The 8419-nt window shown below is 42.7% G+C and overlaps 1 protein-coding gene across 4 annotated transcripts in view; it reads right to left on the reverse strand.

The window, feature by feature from the left end:
- Positions 1-6939, reverse strand: part of LOC139543593 (zinc finger protein 462-like) — a 92377-nt gene extending 85438 nt beyond the window's left edge. For 2 of the 4 annotated variants that reach the window (XM_071349838.1, XM_071349839.1), the window contains exon 1: positions 6567-6930. The gene's annotated coding sequence lies outside the window, so the exon portion shown is untranslated. Of the gene's footprint in view, positions 1-6566 lie in introns of all 4 variants that reach the window. The other 2 variants (XM_071349837.1, XM_071349840.1) reach the window with 2 other exon arrangements.
- Between the last annotated feature and the right edge of the window lie 1480 nt (positions 6940-8419).

Genomic DNA, 8419 nt, shown 5'->3' on the forward strand with positions numbered 1-8419 from the left:
CCACAAGAAAACCACTTCATTATCCAGTTTAATGTATTCTACCATGACCTGTGCCCATTCGTCTAAAGACAAAATCAAGTTCAGAATAGAAATAGCTGTAACGTGAGCTAGTGTTTGAATAAAAATGTAAGTTAATCGGCAAGCAGGAAGCTGTGTTTTGAGAAGTCAAAACGCATTCAATGGCCAATATTGACACCTTCTGAAATAGGGCCATGTAGCCTAGTATATAAAAATGTGAGCCAATGCATCATGTCAAGAAAGCACTCACTGGACCATTTCAGTTGGCTTTTGTGTGTCTCTCTCCAGTCTCTACCTCTGCCCCAGGTACCTACAGTAGAGTGCATCATTCTACCTCTTGTGTGAGCTCCATTTCCTACTTCCTCCACTTCCAAACCATTTCCAAACCACCACTAACTATTCATTATGTTGTCTAATTCTTCCCCTTTTAAAAAAATACACTCAACAAAAATAGAAACGCAATGATTTCAAAGATTTGACTGAGTTACAGTTCATATAAGGAATAAGTCAATTGAAATAAATTCATTAGGCCCGAATCTATGGATTTCACATGACTGGGAATACAGATACTGTACCTGTTGGTCACAGATCCGGGGAAAAAATAGGGGTGTTGATCAGAAAACCAATCAGTATCTGCTGTGACCACTATTTGCCTTATGTAGCGTGACACATCTCCTTCGCATATAGTTCATCAAGCTGTTGATTATGGCCTTTGGAATATTGTCCCACTCTTCTTCAATGGCTGTGCGAAGTTGCTGGATATTGGCGGGAACTGGAACGCGCTGTCGTACATGTCGATCCAGAGCATCCCAAACATACTCAATGGGTGACATGTCTAGTGAGTATGCAGGCCATGGAAGAACTGGGACATTTTCAGCTTCCAGCAATTGTGTACAGGTCCTTGCGACATGGTGCTGTGCATTATCATGCTGAAACATGAGGTGATGGCGGCGGATGAACGGCACGACAATGGGCCTCAGGATCTCGTCACACGTATCTCTGTGCATTTAAATTGCCATCGATAAAATGCGCTTGTGTTCATTGTCCGTAGCTTATGCCTGCCCACACCATAACACCACCGCCCCCATGGGGCACTCTGTTCATAAGGTTGACATCCGCAAACCGCTCGCCAACACAACGCAATACACACTGTCTGCCATCTGGCCAGTACAGTTGAAACCAGGATTCATCACATGCCAGTGGCCACCGAAGGTGAGCATTTGCCCACTGAAGTCAGTTACGATGCTAAACTGCAGTCCGGTTAAGGTCAGGTCAAGACTCTGGTGAGGAACGACGAGCACTCAGATGAGCTTCCCTGAGACGGTTTCTGACAGTTTGTTCAGAAATTCTACAGTTGTCCGGGTTGCTGGTCTCAGACGATTCCACAGGTGAAGGAGCCGGATGTGGAGATCCTGGGCTGGCATGGTTACACGTGGTCTGTGGTTGTGAGGCTAGTTGTACATACTGCCAAATGTTCTAAACCGACGTTGGAGGCAGCTTATGGAAGCGAAAATGAACACTAAATTCTCTGGCAACAGCTCTGGTGGACATTCCTGCAGTCAGCATGCCAATTGCACGCTCCCTCAAAACTTGACACATCTGTGGCACTGTGTTGTGTGACCAAACTGCACATTTTAGAGTGGCCTTTTATTGTCCCCAGCACAAGGTGCACATGTGTAATAATCATGCTGTTTAATCAGCTTCTTGATATGCCACACCTGTCAGGTGGATGGATTTTCTTGGCAAAGGAGAAATTCTCACTAACAGGGATGTAAACAAATGTGTGCACAACTTTTGAGAGAAATAAGCTTTTTGTATGGAACATTTCTGGGATTTTTTATTTCAGCTCATGAAACATGGGAATAACACTTTACATGTTGTGTTTCTATTTTTGTTCAGTATAAATGGAGGCTTTCTGACGTAATCCTTAAATACCTAACCTTCAAATCCTGCTGTGGAATTTTTCTAAGTTTCTGAGCTGTTCTCTAACGTCCCTCTTTATGTTGCATATCTGATTGTTATAAGAACTGGACTAGTGTTCACAACAGTAGATCCCTTACAACCAGAGCCATGTGTTTAGAAAGGTGGGACGATGACGTTTCTGCATTATGATGCATTTACATGACACTACATGCCATGGCAGCCATGTTAGCTCACCCTGGGCAATATTGACCAATAGCAGTTCACAGAATGTAAACAATGCTATGCACAAGATTCCAATAAAGCAATTGTACACGAGAGGGCGTGCTAAACAATTTCTCTAGCATGGCTGCGCTGCGGTCCGCAGAGTACCGTAGATCAGCACTGTAACGGCTCTCGTTTGTGGAATGACCGGACCAAGGTGCAGCGTGGTAGACGTGCAGCGTGGTAGGCGTACATCGTTTTTTTATTGATGACACCAAAAGCAAAATAACAACGCAAAAAAAACAACAAAAAAAAACGCACAGTTCTGTAAGGCAAAGAAACTATACAGAAAACAAGATCCCACAAAACCCAAACGGAAAATGACAACTTATATATGATCCCCAATCAGAGACAACGATAGACAGCTGCCTCTGATTGGAAACCACACTCGGCCAAAAACAAAGAAATAGAAAACATAGAATGCCCACCCAAACACCCTGACCAAACCAAATAGAGAAATACAAAAACTCTCTAAGGTCAGGGCGTGACAAGCACAACCGTGCTAAAAAAGTTGCTTTGCACAACCTCGAGTGTACAATTGCTTTTCTACAACGGGTTACCAATTAAATAAAAAAAATATATTTTGATAAATGTATTCATAGGCTACTATTTCATCCCTCAATGAAAATATAGGCCTAGTCCCGACACATTTGTGGTTGCTAGCCAAGCCGGCTGGCAGTTCATTCTATCAGTTTGGTTGCCAGAGACGCGACCTAGTCGCGAAGTCTTTTAGTTCTATATCTATGGACGTGACCCAGTCGTTCGTTCTAAATGTTCTGTTGCCATGCTGGCTGGCAACGCACTTATCCCTTGCTTGCTAGCTAGCCAACGATGGCTAACACGGTCAGGTCAAACAGTGCAGTTAGAATAACAGCAAAGTAGCTGAATTTCATTTCATTTGACCTGTTTTTGTATTGACATTTCTTTGCTTACATCCACAAAGATTATGCTTATTCGTGATTTCTACTGGCTGAGAAAAGATGTCCTGACACGTTAATTCTCAATAGGACACAAAACTATTAGGACAAATGTCGAGAGACAGACAGCACGGTTTGTACAAACCCCCTGGATGCGCAGAGATTTCTCAAATGGAACCGAAAACAAGATGCCCATTATGGCGTCATAGGCTTACTCGTGCTAAACGGGTTATTTAGTATGGCTTTGAACACCTCTCAGTAAAGAACAAGAAGGCCCGCACACTCTTTAAGCTCCCAATTCACGGCTGTATTGACGACGTTTTGATCCGAAACGGATCTTTGTCAGGTCAAACAAGCGAGTCTCAACCTATCAACGCTTGTTTATTTTTAATTTATTTTTATTTCACCTTTGTTTAACCAGGTAGGCCAGTTGAGAACAAGTTCTCATTTACAACTGCGACCTGGCCAAGATAAAGCAAAGCAGTGCGACACAAACAACGACGCAGAGTTACACGTAAACAGACGTACAGTCAGTAACACAATGGAAAAATATATGTACAGTGTATGGGTTTTGACCAACCCGTCGTAGAAATACTGATAATGAATGGATGAACGGTACGCTTAAAGGTGAGAACGTGGCGGCTGTTCTAAAAGTTGGCCGTACTCTCAAAATAAATGCCTCTGCTTACAACTAAATGGGGATAAAACATCTACGTAATATCAATACTTGTACCGGAAATATAAGTCACCTTGTTGAATTTGGAGAGACTTTGTAGTGCTCTCGGTGGCTTAATCCCGATCCTCGCTACAGCAGTCCACAAATCTTTGAACTAAACATTGCACTATTAGTAATTATGAGTGCCACGACGAGCAAAATATACCAGTGTTAACGCTGAAGTAGAACAAAACATATCTTTCAATAATGCCATGCCCTCTGACCTCTATAGTTGTAAACTAATCCCGCAACCTGTGGAGGTCTTGAACAAACCATCAGTTGGGCTAGTAGTCGTGTTGTGAGATTTGTGAGTAAAAAATAGACGTGAAGTTCACTTCAAAGAGATGTTTTATCAGTTAGTCTTTGCATTATGGACCAGGAAGAAGATGTTACTTCAAGAAAGGTGGAAAATACAGATGTTTTTTCATCCTATTATATTTGAGTTATTTGTGGAAATCCAAGAATAATCTAGCGGGAGTAGTGCTAAGGAAACATGTTGCATAGTGGACTGAAATGACAAGTTGTTTAGCACAGTGATGAATTGTGATCGTAGTATATTATAAACGCAGGTAACTTGGGCTGTAACAGTATCCCTCAGAGAGGAAGCGATTGAGCATTGCACAAGATGTGTCAGTAAAAGATCACACAAGAACTACAGTATGAAGTCTAAACAAGATACCTAGCAAGAACATCATTTCCCAGCAAACACAAGAACCTGCTCTGAAGCTATCTGAGAAACACATTTCTCTACCACTATCCTTCATCATTTCAGGCCAAACATCCAGCTAGCTCCACCTTGAGGAACTGGTTCCCTTGACATGACATACCGAGACATGCGCCACCATTTTGATTGCCTCCTAGCCCACAGTTGTCGCAGAGTGTGTCTAGCTCTGTCTCCTTGTCAGCAAGATTTCACCGTGGCCAGTGTGAGTGAGTCTGTAGGAGAGCATGAGCATGAGCACGCAGGCACACAAGGCAGGCAGGCGCACATTGAGGAGCACACCTTGTTTTCTTCTGACTGAGTGACAAGGAATGCCATTCCTTCAGTGATAGGTTAGACAAGAGTATACATCACAGTTAAACTGAGGTCGAAGAGAACTACATTTACTTTACATGCTGAGGACAAGTACATACGTAACAAATCGATGAACAATAGCCAAGTATCACCTTGTGTTCAAACTCTAAATCTCAAAACACGTGTAATACATTTGTAATCAACTTTAAATCTCAAAAGAATATGTGTAATAAAGCATGTCAATTGTTACCTTTTGGAGAGCTCTGTCTATGTAATTTACTGTAGCCTAAATTGTAGAATAACCACAGCCTGCAATGTGAGATGGTCGAGATGTCGCAAACTGCTTTTCAAAGGTGTCTCCTTCACTCGCAGGAACTTTCCTGAGTTAGCCCAACTTCATACTCCTCCAATCCCCATTTCATCCATGTGTGTCTGACTGTCCTCTCGCCCTCTCATCGTCAGCTCCAAGCCATCACTGACTGTCCTACCACTGGGATCCAATAATAACACTCCTTTAACACCCTCCATTTCTCCCTAACATCAATGGCAATAATGTAACAGGTGGAAAGGAGAATAAATAAAATAACTGAAGGTTGAACAAATAAAATAAACTTCCCCTTTACTAGTTCTCATAAATCACGACAAAATAAAACAAAAACATTTGGAAGTACCCCAAAAGACTTTCAAACTACTGAATATAACAACCCAAAACTGGCTGCTGTACAGGGCAACAAAAAAAAGTCAACCTTTGTTCTTCCGTGAGGGCTCCTGTCTGACTCCAGGCTCTCCTCTGAGAGTCATCTGCCTTCCTCCATTTTATGGTGAAGCCCCACAATGACATACCTGACTTCAGAGCCCTGGCTGACTGCATACGCATCCAAAACAGCTATGCTCACAGCTTCAGAGCAAGAGCCCGGGTGATTAGACTCAAATAATACATTTTTAAAAAGTCTAAACTGAAAATAAAAAGGTGGCAATTCATCCATGAAGCTGCCTTGTAGCTTGATAGATCAAATCACAAGGAGAACCATATGAAATCCCCAGCAGATTAGATTTTAATTGAGGGAACAAGCTATGGCTTTTTAGTGAGTGTCTGGAAGTGTACCAGCGGCTATGCCAGCCAGACTGTCGCTAATGGAGGCTGGACTCACTCTCGGCTCTGGCTGGCTGGTTTGCTGGCTGGGCTAGAAGAGGAGGTAGAGCAATCCGTGCAATGGCTTCTTCTCGAAGCAATCGCACAACACAGACGGGGGACCGACGCTAAATCCCCTGGCCAGACACGCCAAAATAAAACTCTCCCGACCTAGTGCTGAAACACGCAGCTCACAACCTCGGTTCTCTTTTTTCCTCCTTGTCCAGTTTGACTAGTTCAACAAAACGCTAAACGAAAGACGGATAGGTAGAAAGCTAAACGAATGGAAGGTTTGGGAGTATATTATGAGTAGGTGGAAGAACCTAGATTACTTTGAATACAATGGGTGCCAGCGCCAGCTCAAGCGTTATTCGTTCGTTCGCCCGTTTATTCTCGCTCGCACCGGCTGGCTATCTCAATTCACCACGTCTGGTCCTACACTAAGAAAATGAGATGAGCTCTTTGCAGGTCATTCACGAGGCGCTCGCTCTGTATTTCATCTACCAAACAACGACGTGCTCCTGAACCATGAAGCCAGGCGAGCCGTGATCTTGAACAAACTGGTAAATTGCGTTATAAACTCACAGGTATGTCTTCTTCTGGTGGAGAAGCGATCTTCTTCCTAAAAGTTGTCCTGTATTTCATGCGTGCGTCCGGTCTAATGGATGATCGCCATCTTTCCTGCTTCTCCGTTGCTGCAGCTGCAGATGACCTGAGATCCGCCTGTCTCTGAATAATGAGCAACCACAGAGACAAGGAAGACAATCTGCAAAGCAGGCAACACAAATAAGTTTTGGAGACTAGCAAGCACCAGAGGGTGCACAAGAGTTTGCTATAAGACGACAGGAAAGGAGCAGGAACAGCAAGATGATGATCAACGTGTGTATCCCCAGAGGAAGTCATCCTCCATTGAGTCAAATGAAACCCGTGTAGGCTACAGTCAGATTGAATGGACGTCGTTAACATCTCGACTGCGTGGATATAGAAGTATTATATCCATATGCACACGTCATTAGGGTTATCTGCAGTTCACAGACTGAACCCTGGTAATGATGCGGTGTACTCTACCCCCACATCCCACCTGACAAACATACATACTAGACAGACAGACCAGACAAAGGGACAGACAGAAAGACGTGAGAATAGAATAGACAGGCAGAATATAGTCGAATATTGGCTTCCCCATCACCATCTCATTGTGTAATAAAGTACTGGTTTAATAAACAGGTTCAAGAGAACATTAAAAAGTCACAGCAGATAGATTATGACTAATGAGGTCTGTGATGATACCCATAGCCTAGTAGTGTACCCCCTGGCTATCTAGTCCATGTTGCTCCATCAAGATGGAAACAAAGGTAAAGCCCAGGGGAGAATCTCAATTGGATGCTCAACTCCTAGCATCCTCTTCTCTGTCCTCTCCTCACCTGCTTTTGAAAAAGGTCAAAGGTAATCGAGGAATGGAGACAAGGAGAGGAAACGTGGAAACAAATTCAAAATGTATGGCAGGAAACTCTCCTCCACTCGCGCACCATCGGGCATTTTTACATTTACAGTGGTGGGAATCCCAAAATAAATGTGTAAAGTAATAAAAACAGTTAGTTGTGCAAGACATTTTACAGATAGAAGGATAAGTAGCTTATCATTTTTAAATGTGTACATTCTTTTCTCCTTTGAGAAAATTGCTGATTCCAAAGGGGTGTTGAGGATCTTTAAAAACTTCTGCGCTAGCCGGCGGGAGGATACTCTGTCGAAGTAGGTAATCGAAGAGGGGCGCACACTCCTCTGTTCGCCTACACACAAATTGACACGCTCCTCAACCACTTCACGGTTTCTGGGTCACGAGAAGAGGAGGACAGAGGAGTCAAGAGGAGGACAGAGGAGTCGAGGAGAGGACATACTTTTTTTTTTTTATTGAGAATCTCCCCAGGACAAAACTATTGGGACATCCTGTTGTGATTTTATATTAGTGGAGAGAGAGAGAGAGAGAGAGAAGGAGGGGGAACTATGTCCCCAGTTGAAGGGAACGTAAACAAAAGTGAAACTCATCTAAGTAAATTTTCCCTGCTCTTTTATTGCTTCAGTTACAATAGCATGTTCCAAGTTGTATCAGAGCCCCCAGATATGAATATAAATGTACAGTCATAGTGTAGCAAGCAGTTAAATATCCATACAATAAACAACAAACGCCTAAAACAATTATGTTCCTGATAATTATGGGTTATTTATTTTTCTCATTATGTAATAAAGTATTTTTTAAAACTTGTTACTGTGCATAAAGCATGTGCATAAAATTATGTTGATCATTATTTTATTATGGATAATATCAAGAGATTATTTGACACAGACCTGACACAAAGAAATACAACAGTAAATAATAGTCGCAAGCAGCAATGCCGGGGCCCACTGGATGAGCGACTTCTGTACTCCTTACCACACTT

The sequence above is a fragment of the Salvelinus alpinus genome, chromosome 18 (genome assembly GCF_045679555.1).
Source record: "Salvelinus alpinus chromosome 18, SLU_Salpinus.1, whole genome shotgun sequence".
Classification (NCBI taxonomy): domain Eukaryota; kingdom Metazoa; phylum Chordata; class Actinopteri; order Salmoniformes; family Salmonidae; genus Salvelinus; species Salvelinus alpinus.